The sequence below is a fragment of the Pongo abelii genome, chromosome 16, assembly GCF_028885655.2.
Source record: "Pongo abelii isolate AG06213 chromosome 16, NHGRI_mPonAbe1-v2.0_pri, whole genome shotgun sequence".
NCBI classification, from domain to species: Eukaryota; Metazoa; Chordata; class Mammalia; order Primates; family Hominidae; genus Pongo; species Pongo abelii.
In genome coordinates, this window is record NC_072001.2 from 65,631,697 (window position 1) to 65,645,152 (window position 13,456).

The following is a 13,456-nucleotide window of genomic DNA, read 5'->3' on the forward strand; positions in this document are numbered from 1 at the left end:
AAAATTGGTCCAGAATGGTGGCATGTGCCAGTAGTCCCAGCTACTTGGGAGGCTGAGGTGAGAGATGGGAGGATCTCTTGAGCCTCGGAGGTTGAGCCTGTAGTGCTCAAGCGATCCTCCCAACCAAAAACAAACAAACAAAAAATTATTTTCAGGCTGATAAACTTTTGTAAAATTCAATAAAAATGAAATATTTGAAAAAAATAAAATACAAGCACATTTTAAAAAATCAGAATCAGTGTAAATTACTTTGTCCAGTTGCTATATAGAATTTTCTAAGTGTTTACTCTCAATTTCTGTGCTTACTGTGGACCAGTTACAAACTGGTGAAGGCAGACCACCTCTTGGTAGTGTGAGCTAAATAATGGAGGTTTTACTTAATTCATCAGTTTCCATGGAATCACTTAAAAACACACACATACACACACACAAAAATTAGTCCAACTTCTTCTGTTCCCTGATGACCATTCAGAAAACACTGCTTGGAAGCACACTAAAGTCCACTGCCCTGCAGAGGTCAGGCATGAAGGTTTGTGTGACTTAGCTTTATCAGTGTTCAAGCTATAGTTTAATTCCATGTTCGTTACTTCATCCACTGAAAACCAGTGGAAAGCAAATGAGTGGCTGTTCTCCAGGTGTATGGAAAATGCCCAGCCCTCCCTGCCTTGCGGTAGAATCATGGATTTGAATATTTTCCCAACTGTGTAGAGTGAAATTTCAGTATCCCAAGTCATAACAGTCAGATGTAATTTTGTCTTATTCTGTTTATTTGTGAGGTTAAAAATAGGAATTGGGAACTGCTTTTTAAAATAGCAATAGAGTGTTTTGACTCTTGGTCTGCAGGGGTCTTTGGGGTGATTATGTGATATTTTATGCTCTAAGGTAGTGGTGATTGTCTTACTAGAACATGTAAATATTTAAATCTTAGTGAGAATTGGCAGGGAGTATTCAAGGAAGTATACAAAACAATTCAAAAACTAAGTCTGAGTTAATTTTTTTGTTTTAAAGTTGTGCTCGAGATCACGCCATTGCACTCCAGCCTGGGTGACAGAGTGAGACCCCGTCTCAAAAACATAAAAAAATAAAAATAAAGCTGTGTTCAAATAATATCATTTATGGTGAGATGATATGTAACATGTTTATGCATTTGTGAAAAGGAATTAGACTCTACAGGAGCACTGTCTACTTTGAGGGGCTAGCAGTGGACCCTCAGGAGTTGCATCCTCCCCGAAGGCCCCTGCCAACCTCATAGGTTGTTTTTTAGCAGGTGAGTTGTATGGGGTAGACTGGCCATCTTATCCACGGGTCAGGGAGGGAGCACAAGAATTGCTGATACTTGCCCCATAAGGACACAGACCCACAGAGAGACGTGAATAAGACATTGCTTTGTATTTTTTTTTGTGTTTGCATTTTAAGAGACTGGAAGGGAAAAAAAGATAATGGAATGATTTTTCCCCCCACATAAAAGAGTAATATGGGGGAAATTTGTTCCTGGAGAAGACTTTGCTGTTTGAATATATATATTTATTCATTCTATTTTTGACAAAGAGCAAGTATGAGCTAAGTTACTCTGTGTAGAGGAGCTGATTCTGGAAACCCGAGGGAAACACTGAGAACATAAATGGGGAAGCAGAAAGTCCTTGCTGTCCCGTGAGAGCAGGAGCTCATGTAGGCGAGTGGAGTAGGATTCCTCATGTGCTGGTTTCAGCCCCAGGGAGTGAGGTCTGGGAGGGCAGACGTCTTGCCCATGGTCACCTGGCCAGCTGTGTGCCACCAGGAATCAACTAAGGCCTGCTGTGTCTTTCCTGGGTCACCTTTATCTTACTGTGCGCAACACGGATCACATAGAATAAGATGGCTGTAACTTTATTTAATGAGTAGAGAATTTGTTTTTTTTAGTGAAAACAGCTTTGTTATGCTTCTTATTATTGAAAATACTACTTTGCCGGGCGCGGTGGCTCACGCCTGTAATCCCAGCCCTTTGGGAGGCTGAGGTGGGTGGATCACCTGAGGTCGGGCATTCAAGACCAGCCTGAGCAACATGGAGAAACCCCATCTCTAGTAAAAATACAAAATTAACTGGGTGTGGTGGCGCACGCCTGTAATCCCAGCTACTTCGGGAGGCTGAGGCAGGTGAATCACTTGAACCTGGGAGGCAGAGGTTGCAGTGAGCCGAGATCGCGTCATTGCACTCCAGCCTGGGCAATAAGAGCGAAACTCTATCTCAAAAACAAAACAAAAACAAAAACAAAAAAATACAAACAAAAAAACTACTTCATAAAATTTTTATATTTAAATCTGATATGTGATACTTGCTTTAAGATAATCTCCAGTGATTTCTGGGAAGGAATTAAATGGGGGTCTAGGATGAAATGATTTTGGCCATGAGTTAGTAATTGTTGAAGCTGAGTGATGAGTACATAGGGGTTCATGATGATATTTTCTTTGTTTTGTATATATTTAACTTTTTAAATTTTTTTTATTATACTTTAAGCTCTAGGGTACACCTGCACAACATACAGGTTTGTTACATAGGTATACATGTGCCATGTTAGTTTGCTGCACCCATCAACTCGTCATTTACATTAAGTATTTTTCTCCTAATGCTATCCCTCCCCCAGCCTCCCACGATCTGATAGGCCCCAGTGTGTGATGTTCCCCGTCCTGTGTCCATGTGTTCTCATTGTTCAACTCCCACCTATGAGTGAGAGAACATGCAGTGTTTGGTTTTCTGTCCTTGTGATAGTTTTCTGAGAATGATGGTTTCCAGTTTCATCCATGTCCCTACAAAGGACATGAACTTATCCTTTTTTATGGCTGCGTAGTATTTCATGGTGTATATGTGCCGTATTTTCTTAATCCAGTCTATCACTGATGGACATTTGGGTTGGTTCCAAGTCTTTGCTATTGTGAATAGTGCCACAATAAACATTGTATGTATTTAACTTTTTTAAAAGAAAGTTTTAAACATGTATATGGTACATGACGTGGTAAATAAGTTACGAAATCTCATCACCCAACAAGAACCAGAACCACTAGGAACTGGAAAACATTATTTAATACCGTTGTGCATGGTGTCTCACGCCTGTAATCTCAGCACTTTGGAAGGCTGAGGTGGGCACATCACCTGAGGTCAGGAGTTCGAGACCAGTCTGGCCAACATGGTGAAACCCCGTCTGTACTAAAAATACAAAAATTAACCACGTGTGGTGGTGCACGACTGTAATCCCAGCTTCTTGGGAGGCTGAGGCAGGAGAATCACTTGAACCTGGGAGGTGGAAGTTGCAGTGAGTGAGATTGCGCCACTGCCCTCCAGCCTGGGTGACAGAACAAGACCCCGTCTCAAAACAAACAAAAACCCCCATCTCCTGCATATTCCAATTCATGAAAATGCTTTAAAGAAATACAGGAAAGGTGTGAATCCCCATCCTGCTCACAGAGATTTTATTCCAGGTAGAGAGCTGAGAGGCCGCATGTAGGGAGGCAGAGAAAGTCCACATTTATTGCAGGTGTGCTGTGCTCGTGTGTCCCTCGCATCAGCTCGTGAGGGAGGCCCTGGCATCAGCCTTTTACAGGGGAGCGGAGTGAGGCATGGAGGACTTAACTCAGTGAGCAAGGATGCCCCTGGCCCTGGGTGACCTGGTGCCAGGCTCGGTGCTGGGTGCTTGAGTATTCCTTCTCTGTGTAGTCTTAGCACCCTATGTTGTGGATTGGTGTTAGAAAGAATACTACATGATAGAATGAGTTGCCATTTTATGCAGAGAAACCTACAAAACCCATGAAAATTTAGAGAAATGCAAGAATAGGAGGAACCACAGGAGAAAGAGCATCTTAGAAAATGGGGGCCTTGGGTTGACAGCTCAGGGCCAGGAGGAGGGAAACAAGGCTGAGGAGAATTAATTTTCACAATATACTGAGAAGAGGAAGTACAGTTTGTTAGGAGGTGTTTTGGTTTTGAATGAAAGGTGCCATAGCGAATATGCAAAAAATCACTGGCCACGTGAGGAAAGAGAAGAGGAATTTAGCTTTCAGAGAAATATATCAGGTGGCAATTTTATGAAAACCAGCCTTCACATGGTGAGACAGAGCAGCATAGAAAAATCACTTTGGAAGGATGAATTTTGAGGGTTACAATAACTGCTAATCAGGGCAAAGTGGTGACAGGTTCTTATTTATGGAAAGTGAGTATTCTTGATTTCCACATTATGTATACCTGAGTATCTAATTCAGTCTTGATTAGCCGAATCCTCTCAAACGACCTCGTGTTCTTGTTTGTGATACTTATCTTAGGTTGCTGGGGGCTGAGAAGACTCACAGCACACTTTGATTGTTTCTTCCTGTTGCATTTATGCTGTGGTGTGTTGGCTCACGACATCAGGCAGCCAGGCGTTGCGGGCTGGAGGATGGAGCCAGTGTGAGTATTCATAGGAACGTGTTCCCTGAAGAGGATGCCCCTCCTTCTCCTAGCTACAGACCTGAGATACTTAATTACAGATGACAGAGTTTCCACTGGTAAGGAAAATCAGGTGAGATTCACCACTTGAGGAAGTCACATTCTCTCTCTGCATGTCCTTCAGCTGGATTGTGTCACTGTAGAAGCAGTTGCTGAGGTTACCAGCATGTAGGAACAGCCCTCGAGCTAATGGTCAGGGTGGCAGTGAGAACAAAAATGGAGGAGGATGCACCTTCCCAGGGTCAGTTCTAGCAGCGTGGAGCCTTGTGTGTGCAGCACCTGTTCAACCCAAGTGCTCTGATATGGTCAAAGGATCTCTACCTGGCCAGGAGGATCCCAGATCCTCCATCGCTGCTTCCCCAGGCCAAGCCAACATGTGTCACTCTACACCTCTCCCAGGCCCTGGCCTGCAGTGGGGAGATCCCCCATAGGGAGTTCCTTGGCTTCAGTGCCTGGGTGGCGTCTGCAGCACCACACCTCTTTCTCTCTGTATTTTAAAAAATATTTTATTTATTTTTAACAGATTTTATTTTTTCAGAGCACTTTTGGGTTTACAACAAAATTGAGTGGGAAGTACAGAGAGTTCTTTATATCTACTGTACCCATAGCTTCCCCATTACCAACATCCCATGCCAGGGTGGTACATTTGTTATAGTTGATGAACCTATATTGACAAATCATTATTACCTAAAGACCATATTTTACCTTAGGGTTTCTCTCTTCTCCCCTCTCTCCCTCCCTCCCTTCCTTCCCAGTGTCTTGCTCTGTTGCTCATGCTGGAGTACAGTGGCGAGATCTAGGCACAGTGCAGCCTTGACCTCCCGGCTCAGGCAATCCTCCTACCTCAGCCTTGCGAGTAGCCGGTACTATAGGCACATACCACCACACCCAGCTAATTTTTGTATTTTTTGTAGAGATGGGGTTTTGCCATGTTGCCCAGGCTAGTTTCTAACTCCTGAGTTCAAGTGATCCGCCTATCTTCGCCTCCCAAAGTGCTGGGATTACAGGGATGCACCACTGCACCTCGCCAGGGTTTATTCTTGGTGTTACACATTCTTTTGGTTTGGAAAAATGTAGAATGATACACATCCACCTTTATAGTATCATGCAAAGTAGTTTCACTGCCCAAAAAATCCTCAGTGCTGCCTATTCTTTCCTGCCTTCCCCTCCACCCCCTGACCCCTGGCAACCACTGATTCTTTTTTTTTTTTTTATTTTTAGAGACAGAGTTTCGGTCTTGTTGCCTAGGCTGGAGTGCAATGACAGGATCTCGGCTCTCTGCAACTTCCGCCTCCCAGGTCCAAGTGATTCTCCTGCCTCAGCTTCCCAGGTAGCTGGGATTACAGGCACCCACCTCCATGCCCGGCTAATTTTTGTATATTTAGTAGAGACGGGGTTTCACTATGTTGGCCAGGATGGTCTCCTAACACCTGACCTCAAGTGATCTGTCCGCCTTGGCCTCCTAAAGTGCTGGGATTACAGGTGTGAGACACCGCGCCCGGCCCAACCACTGATCTTTTTACAGTCTCCCTAGTGTTGCCTTTTCTAGAATGTCATCGAGTTGGAATTGTATAGTATGTAGCCTTTTCAGATTGGCTTCTTCTGTTAGCAGCGTGGATTTAATTTCCTCCATGTCTTTTCATGGCTTGATAGCGCTTTTCTTTTTAGCACTGAATAGTATTCTATTGTGTACATGTGCTACCTTCTTGCTCTTTTTACTGGAACCTCTCATTCTGTTTTCCCAAAAGAAAAACTCAAGTAGTTGATGAATAACACTTACCTATGGTGTTCATCAGGTTCTACTGTTGGTATTCTGTGTGGCTTTGTGCTCTTTTAAAAGGTCCAAGTTGGAATGAAAGAGAGTAATAGACACGTGCTCTTAGGGTTCAGGGATGAGGGAATAGCATACAGAGGGGAATCTTTTTGTTTCATTCTCCAATTGTTATACCATGAAAGCCTTTGTTTGCTTTGGAGCTGGGAAAGAAGGCATAGATATAAAATAGCTATTTCCCTAGTCGACAACAGACCAAAGAGGTGAGAAGTTTATTCACAGACCCCAGGTTTGTAGCAAAAGTGTGAATGGCGGGCCGGGTGCGGTGGCTCACACCTGTAATCCCAGCACTTTGGGAGGCTGAGGCAGGCAGGTCACCTGAGATTAGGAGTTCAAGACCAGCCTGGTCAACATGGCAAAACCCCGTCTCTACTAAAAATACAAAAATTAGCCGGGCGTGGTGGTATGTGTCTGTAGTCCCAGCTACTCGGGAGGCTGAGGCAGGAGAATCGTTTGAACCTGGGAGGTGGAGTTTGCAGTGAGCCAAGATTGTGCCACTGCACTCCAGCCTGGGCAACAAGAGTGAAACTCTGTCTAGAAAAAAAAAAAAAGAAAAAAGTGTGAATGGTGGACTAATCACTGGGACTGAGAGGAAAAGGAGGGCTTAAGCTGGAACCTTGAAGTCCCAGGGAGAATGATCATAGAATCAGCCAGCCATAACTTCAGTGCACATGTATGCGCGCATGCGCTCGTGCGTGCACACACACACATGCACATTCAAGCCCCGACCCATTCCTGACCCTGCTGCTGTACCCCAGTTTCTTGGGGCCCCCTGTGTCTGCCCCAGTTTCTTGGAGTCACTATTTTTCAGTCATTCACTGAGCACTTAATGTGTATAAGAAACTGTGCTCTGAGCTGAGGATAAAAATATGGGAGAAGCCATAGTTCTTGCCCTGTAAGAGCTCACAGTCTATGGCGAAATACAGACGTGAATAGATTATTTCAACAAACTTTTTTAAGTACAGAAATTGAGATGTGGTCAATGAAGTCTCCTTGGAGGAGGTGGAACTTGATGGACAGCTAAATTGAATGGGGGTGTGGGGAGGGCATTGTAGACATGTAAGAGTGGGCATCAAAGCCCTCTTAGGGGAAAACAGCTCAGAGGGCAGGGGACATAAGGTGCACTGGCTCAGTGGTGGTAGAGCACAGACTCCCAGGGCAGGCCAGGCAGGAGGTGAGGAAGTGGGTATCTGCAGCCCGGGAACTTGGCCTTGAGTTTTTAGGGACTGGGGACCCCGACCCCAGTGACTGTGTTACCTGATTTAACATGTTGGAGGGAAGCTGGCAAGCAGGTGGGCCTGGGAAGGCTGCCACAGTAGGTCAGAGTATAGCCCAACCAGAAATTGAGGATTGCCAGTAGGAAAACCCTGGCCATTAACTGCTTTGTATAAGGAATTGAGGGTAGGGAAGGGTTTAGTTAATTTAATTTGCTGAATGACCAAGGGAGAGTTAGACACTCCATCCCTGCTCTTTCCTCCCTTTGCCTCCTTAAAAAAAAAAAAAAAAAGAAAAATTGTTTCAAATTTTTCTAAAATGCATTGCCAGATTTTGTTATAATGCAGTTTAGCAAAAACATTTAAGTTTGTAATTGTCCATTTGAAGGTGTTGTAACATCTCAGGGTTATTTTAAACATTCTGTTCAGAATATTAAGTGTAATTTAATAGTATAGGATATTTCTTGATACCCATATTCCATGGGAAGTTGCTTTTTTCAGGAAATCAGTGTTAAAAGCTTATTTTTGTAGAGTTGCCTTTTTCTGAAAAATGAATGCTTTTCTTTTTCCTTCCCCCAAAGGAGACCCTCTATGTTGGTCTGACTAATTGAAATTCCTAGGCGTTTGAATGTTAGTTAATTAGACTTCTATTGAAAACAATTGGCTGTAATAATGTACTGAATATCGTAGTTGGTCTAGAGACAAAAAGTTTCTTCTAACACAGAAGTCATAAAGAAAAATACTCTTTTCTCCTCTCGCCCTTTTTTTTTTGGATTACAAAAGATGGGAGACTGCTGGGAAAAAAATGGGGGAAAAAACTTCTTTCAGAAAAGAGAAATAAAAAATGATTTTATAGTGAGCATTTCAAAGTCAATTTAAAATATAAAAGTGTATAATGTATATTTTGGCCAGTTCATAAAATGAGGTAGTAGTAGCATGTTTAAGAACAGCTTGTTTATTCATTCTTAGATTCATGTAGTCAAATTGTTCAAGGGCTGGGGATATGGCTCTGTACTAAGTAGAGTTCCTGTTCTCACGGAGTTTGCATTCTAGTTACACCTATTACTAATTGATTTTTATTATAACTGTTTTTAAAATTTTAAGAGAGGGGGGGGTCAGTGAATTAGCGAACAATAAAGAATTCATGGCATCTCTGTTTTTTTTCTTGTGAAAAGCTCATAAAGACAGTGTGAATTAAAGCAGTGCAATGTGATCTCTTGCCCTCCTAGTAAGCATATATTTGACACTACTTTGCATTGATATTGTTGGCACCATTACCTGATTACTTATATGAATTGTGCTTAATCATTTAATTGTGAATGTAGTGGTACAAAATGAGCTTTCAACACTTATTTACATAAAAGAACTAATTATAACACTATTTTCCAAAGTGTTGCATGGGACACTGGTCCCAAGATGTAGACCACAAAAATAAAGGAAATCTGTGCACACATAAGGTTAGAGCTGCTTACTCATAATCAACATGAGCATGTGAAAGCATCCAGAATATTCTGCATTGGAGAAACTCCTTAATTTTGTTTAAACCAGCTTTTGCCCCCTTTATACTGAGAATCTTTTTTGCATGTAACACTTTTTACCTCCTAGTTTGCTGGAATGCTGTTTTTAGAGCAATACAAAAGGATTTTTGGGGCTTTTCTGCCAGGGCTCTTTTCTCTTTGTCCTGCAAAAAGGCAAGGTAGCATATTGTCATCTCTGAGGTCCTTGGGTGTTGATGCTGTCTACTTGCTCTTCATTGAGTTTCCTTTGACCCTGGCCCAACCCGCAGCCTCTAGCTGGAAAGTCAGTGCAGGGAAGCCATGAGCAGAGAACTGGGCATCTCCCCTTGGAGTCTCAGATATCTTCTGACCTAGCAGAGCTGGACTCTAATCATTGGGCTACACTTCAAATTATAGCATTCCCAAGACTTCAGCAAAAACAAGTAAGTCGTTGGCAAGTGGTGGAAGTTGGGAAATTTTGTTTTCAAAATTGTTCCTCTTCCCATGTCTGTGTACGGCTGCCAAAGAACTTTTGGTTTATTTATTTGCTTCTTGGATTTTATGATTTTGAATAATTAGTAGTAAATGTGTCAAAAATTAGTGATCACTTCAAGCCAAAAGTTATGCTAGTTCATCTTCAGCTAAACCTATTGGATTTTCTCTGCTTTACCTGGTCTTAGGTTATAAAAACATTTTTTTTTTAACTTTGGAGAGCAAAACACTTGGGCTGGGGCCCATATGAGCCCATATTCTGCTTTTTACACACATGCAGTTGATGTCAGGGCAAAGCCTGAGTGTGGTGTCGCACTGTTCCCTGCCTTTTAATGGAATTTGATGACAAATGGGTTCTTGGCTGCATGGGACCTAAAGCACATTGTGAGGGTTCAGCTGCATACATCCTGCACACTCCAGATCCTCTTCAACTTACACCCACGTTCCTATGGGGATTGCGCCAAGTAAAATGAGGAAAACCAGTCTATAAAACTCTCATGGTGAAAAACTGCCAGGTCTCCATCAGATTACTTAATGTGTATCTTTTTTCTTTAATGCTGTTGAGATGATAATATTAGGTGTATCATTTACCAAACACTTATTGGATTGCAGACACCATGCTAAAAACTTCACGTATGCTCTCTCATTTCATCCTCACAACAGTCAAAATAGCTAAGTATGAGTATGATCATTTCTGTTCTTATTATGAGCAACCATGGACTCTGAGAGGTGTATTTAAGCTTCCCTAAGCAAGTAGGAAGGGGTTGGGGATGCAGTAGCAGAGTTAAGGCCTGCCTTAATGTCCTGCTGTTGATGACAGGCATTTTAGGTAGTAGCTTTTGCTGATTTTTGTTCACATCTTTCTGTGCTTCTCGGAATACTCCAGAAAAGGCGCATCATGGGAGCTGCTAAATGATTTATCGTATGTTACTCTGGAGAAGGCTACTTTAAAGCAAGTTTCCTTTAAATAGCAAGCTCCTGGTCCCTTTGAAATAAGCTCCTGTTAACTTGGATGTATCTTATCCATATTCATAATAGGCATTTTAAACAGGTAGGTGTGTTTCCATTGGAGACATGTTCTGTCTCAGCGTTCTCTAGGGACCTTGTTATGATCAGGCAATGAACGAGTTTCTAGCATGAGCTGTTTCCATCATGGCAACCCCTAAGCTGGAGCTCAAGGGAGCTCAGTGACTATTGAGCATTGCTGATTGCATCAGATACATTATCTCCTTTAATCCTCACAGCTGCCCTTGGCATTATTACAGAAGAGGAAACTGAGGTACAGAGAGGTTAAGGCACACCAAGCCGGATGACTAGTAAATGATCCAACCAGCATTGGACTCCTTTCTCTTAACTGCTGTGCTGTTGCTTTCCCTAAATGCAACGTTTTGTCTCTTAAATCCTGATGCATCTCCATCGCAAATGTGGACTTGTTTAGCACTAAAGGGGGTCAGAACAGAGAGGCCAGCAATTCACATTGGGTGGCCCATGTGTTGTGGGAGGGGGTGTGTTGTACTTTGGAGTCACACATACTTAATCTAAGTTAAGTCTGATGATTGCTCATCTCTGAAATTGGAGAGTGGTTCTTGTCCTTTGTCTAACTTCTAGGGAAATTGTGTAGGGAAGAAGGAGCTGCCAGCAGATGACGGGGGTTAATTAGATTTGTACTTTATATCCAACATACCTATAAAAAGATTTGTGCATCTACAAGGAATTATGACTTTTTAGCCAAGTTTATAATTATGCCGTTATGAAGATACATGTATTACATGGGACTCCTAAACTTTTACAAATAAAGCAAAATGAGAAGAATAAATTTGTTTGCTAGAGATAAAGTTAACATTATGGGCCCATTATGGGGATACATTTCTGTATTTTATAATCTCCATAGAAAAAATTATTTCATATATAAATATAACCCAATAAAAATAAATCTGTGAAGTGGTTACACATACTGTAATGGAAAGTATTTTAACCACAAGGAATGGCCCATCTGTACAATTATGTCTCCTTTGTTTTTATTCTTCTTCAGAAAATCTCTTCATCAATTCCCTTGTTAGTCAGGAATGAATCTACCTGTCTCTTGAGATAGTTTTTTTTGCCTATTTTCATAGCAGCGTTGAGCTTCTTCAGTTACTTTAGCTGTAGTACATAAACATTAGTTGAAATTGTGTGGTAAATCTTCATTCTTATGACTACAGGATTATTGTGTTTTCAAATGCTGTGGGATGATTGAGAAGATAGATGGAAAAGAAAAATATAGACGGGATTCCGTTGGTCAGAGTAACACACTCACTCTAGCTAGCATAAGTGAAAAGGAAGATTTATAAGAAGGATATAGAGTATCTTAGGGACCCAAAGGCAGGGGTGACATGACCCTTGGAAATGAATGGCAGCTGATTTGAGGAAGATAACTCCCTACTCAGTGTTCACTAAGAGCACATGTGTGCACGAATGTCAGTAAAGTCAGGGAGGAAAAATTATGATAGAGAGTGGGCATTGATGTCGTATATTCCTTAACTTCAACGTGAGATTTTAAAAGTTAAGTAGCTCCATTGTATTCTTTAGAAAAATAATGATTGCCCATTTTATGAAATTCAAACAGTATAAGAAGTAAAAATCATCTAACATTTTGATAACCTGAATCATAACTATTTTGATAAACATCCTTCTAGACATCTCTCTGGACATCCAAGAATACACACGCACAAATGAATTATACTGCATGTGGTCATTTACCTATTTTATTCACTCAGAAGTATATAATGGATGTCTTTTCATATCAATAAATGTAGACCTCCAACATTGTTTTCAATGTCTATGTGCTTTACTCAACATGTCTCATATCTGTGGGCTTTTAGGGGCATTTATCCTCCTCCTTTCATAATTATAAACAATGCCATGTGTATCCATCTCCCTGCTTCCATAATTATCTACCTGGAGTGAATTCTTAGAAGTAGGATTGCTGAATCAAAGGGCATGCCATCTTATACGCTGACATAATCTCCCAGGTGGCTGTAGAATGACATCTGCAATTTATATTCCATTCATGAAAGTGCCTATAACATTGGTTATTTATTGTCAGTCTTTGTCATCTTTACCAATCTGATAGGTACAAATAAGGTCTCCATTTTCTAAAATTACTTTTTTTTTTTTTGAGATGGAGTCTCGCTCTGCAGTCCAGGCTGGAGTGCAGTGGCGTCATCTCGGCTCACTGCAAGCTCCGCCTCCCGGGTTCACGCTATTCTCCTGCCTCAGCCCCCAAAGTAGCTGGGACTACAGGCGCCCACCACCACGTCTGGCTAATTTTTTGTATTTTTAGTAGAGACAGGGTTTCACCGTGTTAGCCAGGATGGTCTCGATATCCTGACCTCGTGATCCACCCGCCTTCACCTCCCAAAGTGCTGGGATTACAGGCGTGAGCCACCGCGCCCGGCCTAAAATTACACATTTTTATTGTTAGTATAGTTGCTATCTTTTCGTATGTTTCTTGCTGTTATATTTTAAGACTTATGAAAAATTTGTTAATTTGCTTTATCCATTTTGAAGAGAATATTAATTTTCTTGTTTATTTTTAAGACTACCGTAGTCTGTTTTTGTTACTATAAAGAAATAAGGGTGCAGCGGCTCACGCGTGTAATCCCAGCACTTTGGGAGAACCAGGTGGATGGATCACCTGAGGTCAGGAGTTCGAGACCAGCCTGGCCAACATAGTAAAACCCTGTCTCTACTAAAAATACAAAAATTAGCTGGGTGTGGTGATGGGCACCTCCCTAGCTACACGGGAGGCTGAAGCAGGAGAATTGCTTGGACCTGGGAGGCGGAGATTACAGTGAGCCGAGGTGGCACCATTTCCCAGCCTGGGCAACAAGAATGAGACTCCATCTTAAAAAAAAAAAAAATATATATATATATATATATGTATATATATATATATATGAAGGCCTTTTTAAGAATGACACCAAAATAT

The 13,456-nt window shown here is 41.7% G+C and overlaps 1 protein-coding gene across 4 annotated transcripts in view; it reads left to right on the forward strand.

Annotated features, from left to right (window-relative positions):
- The window catches only part of TLN2 (talin 2), a 453,126-nt gene that overhangs the window by 182,578 nt on the left and 257,092 nt on the right, over positions 1-13,456 (forward strand). The gene's annotated exons all lie outside the window — the stretch shown is intronic.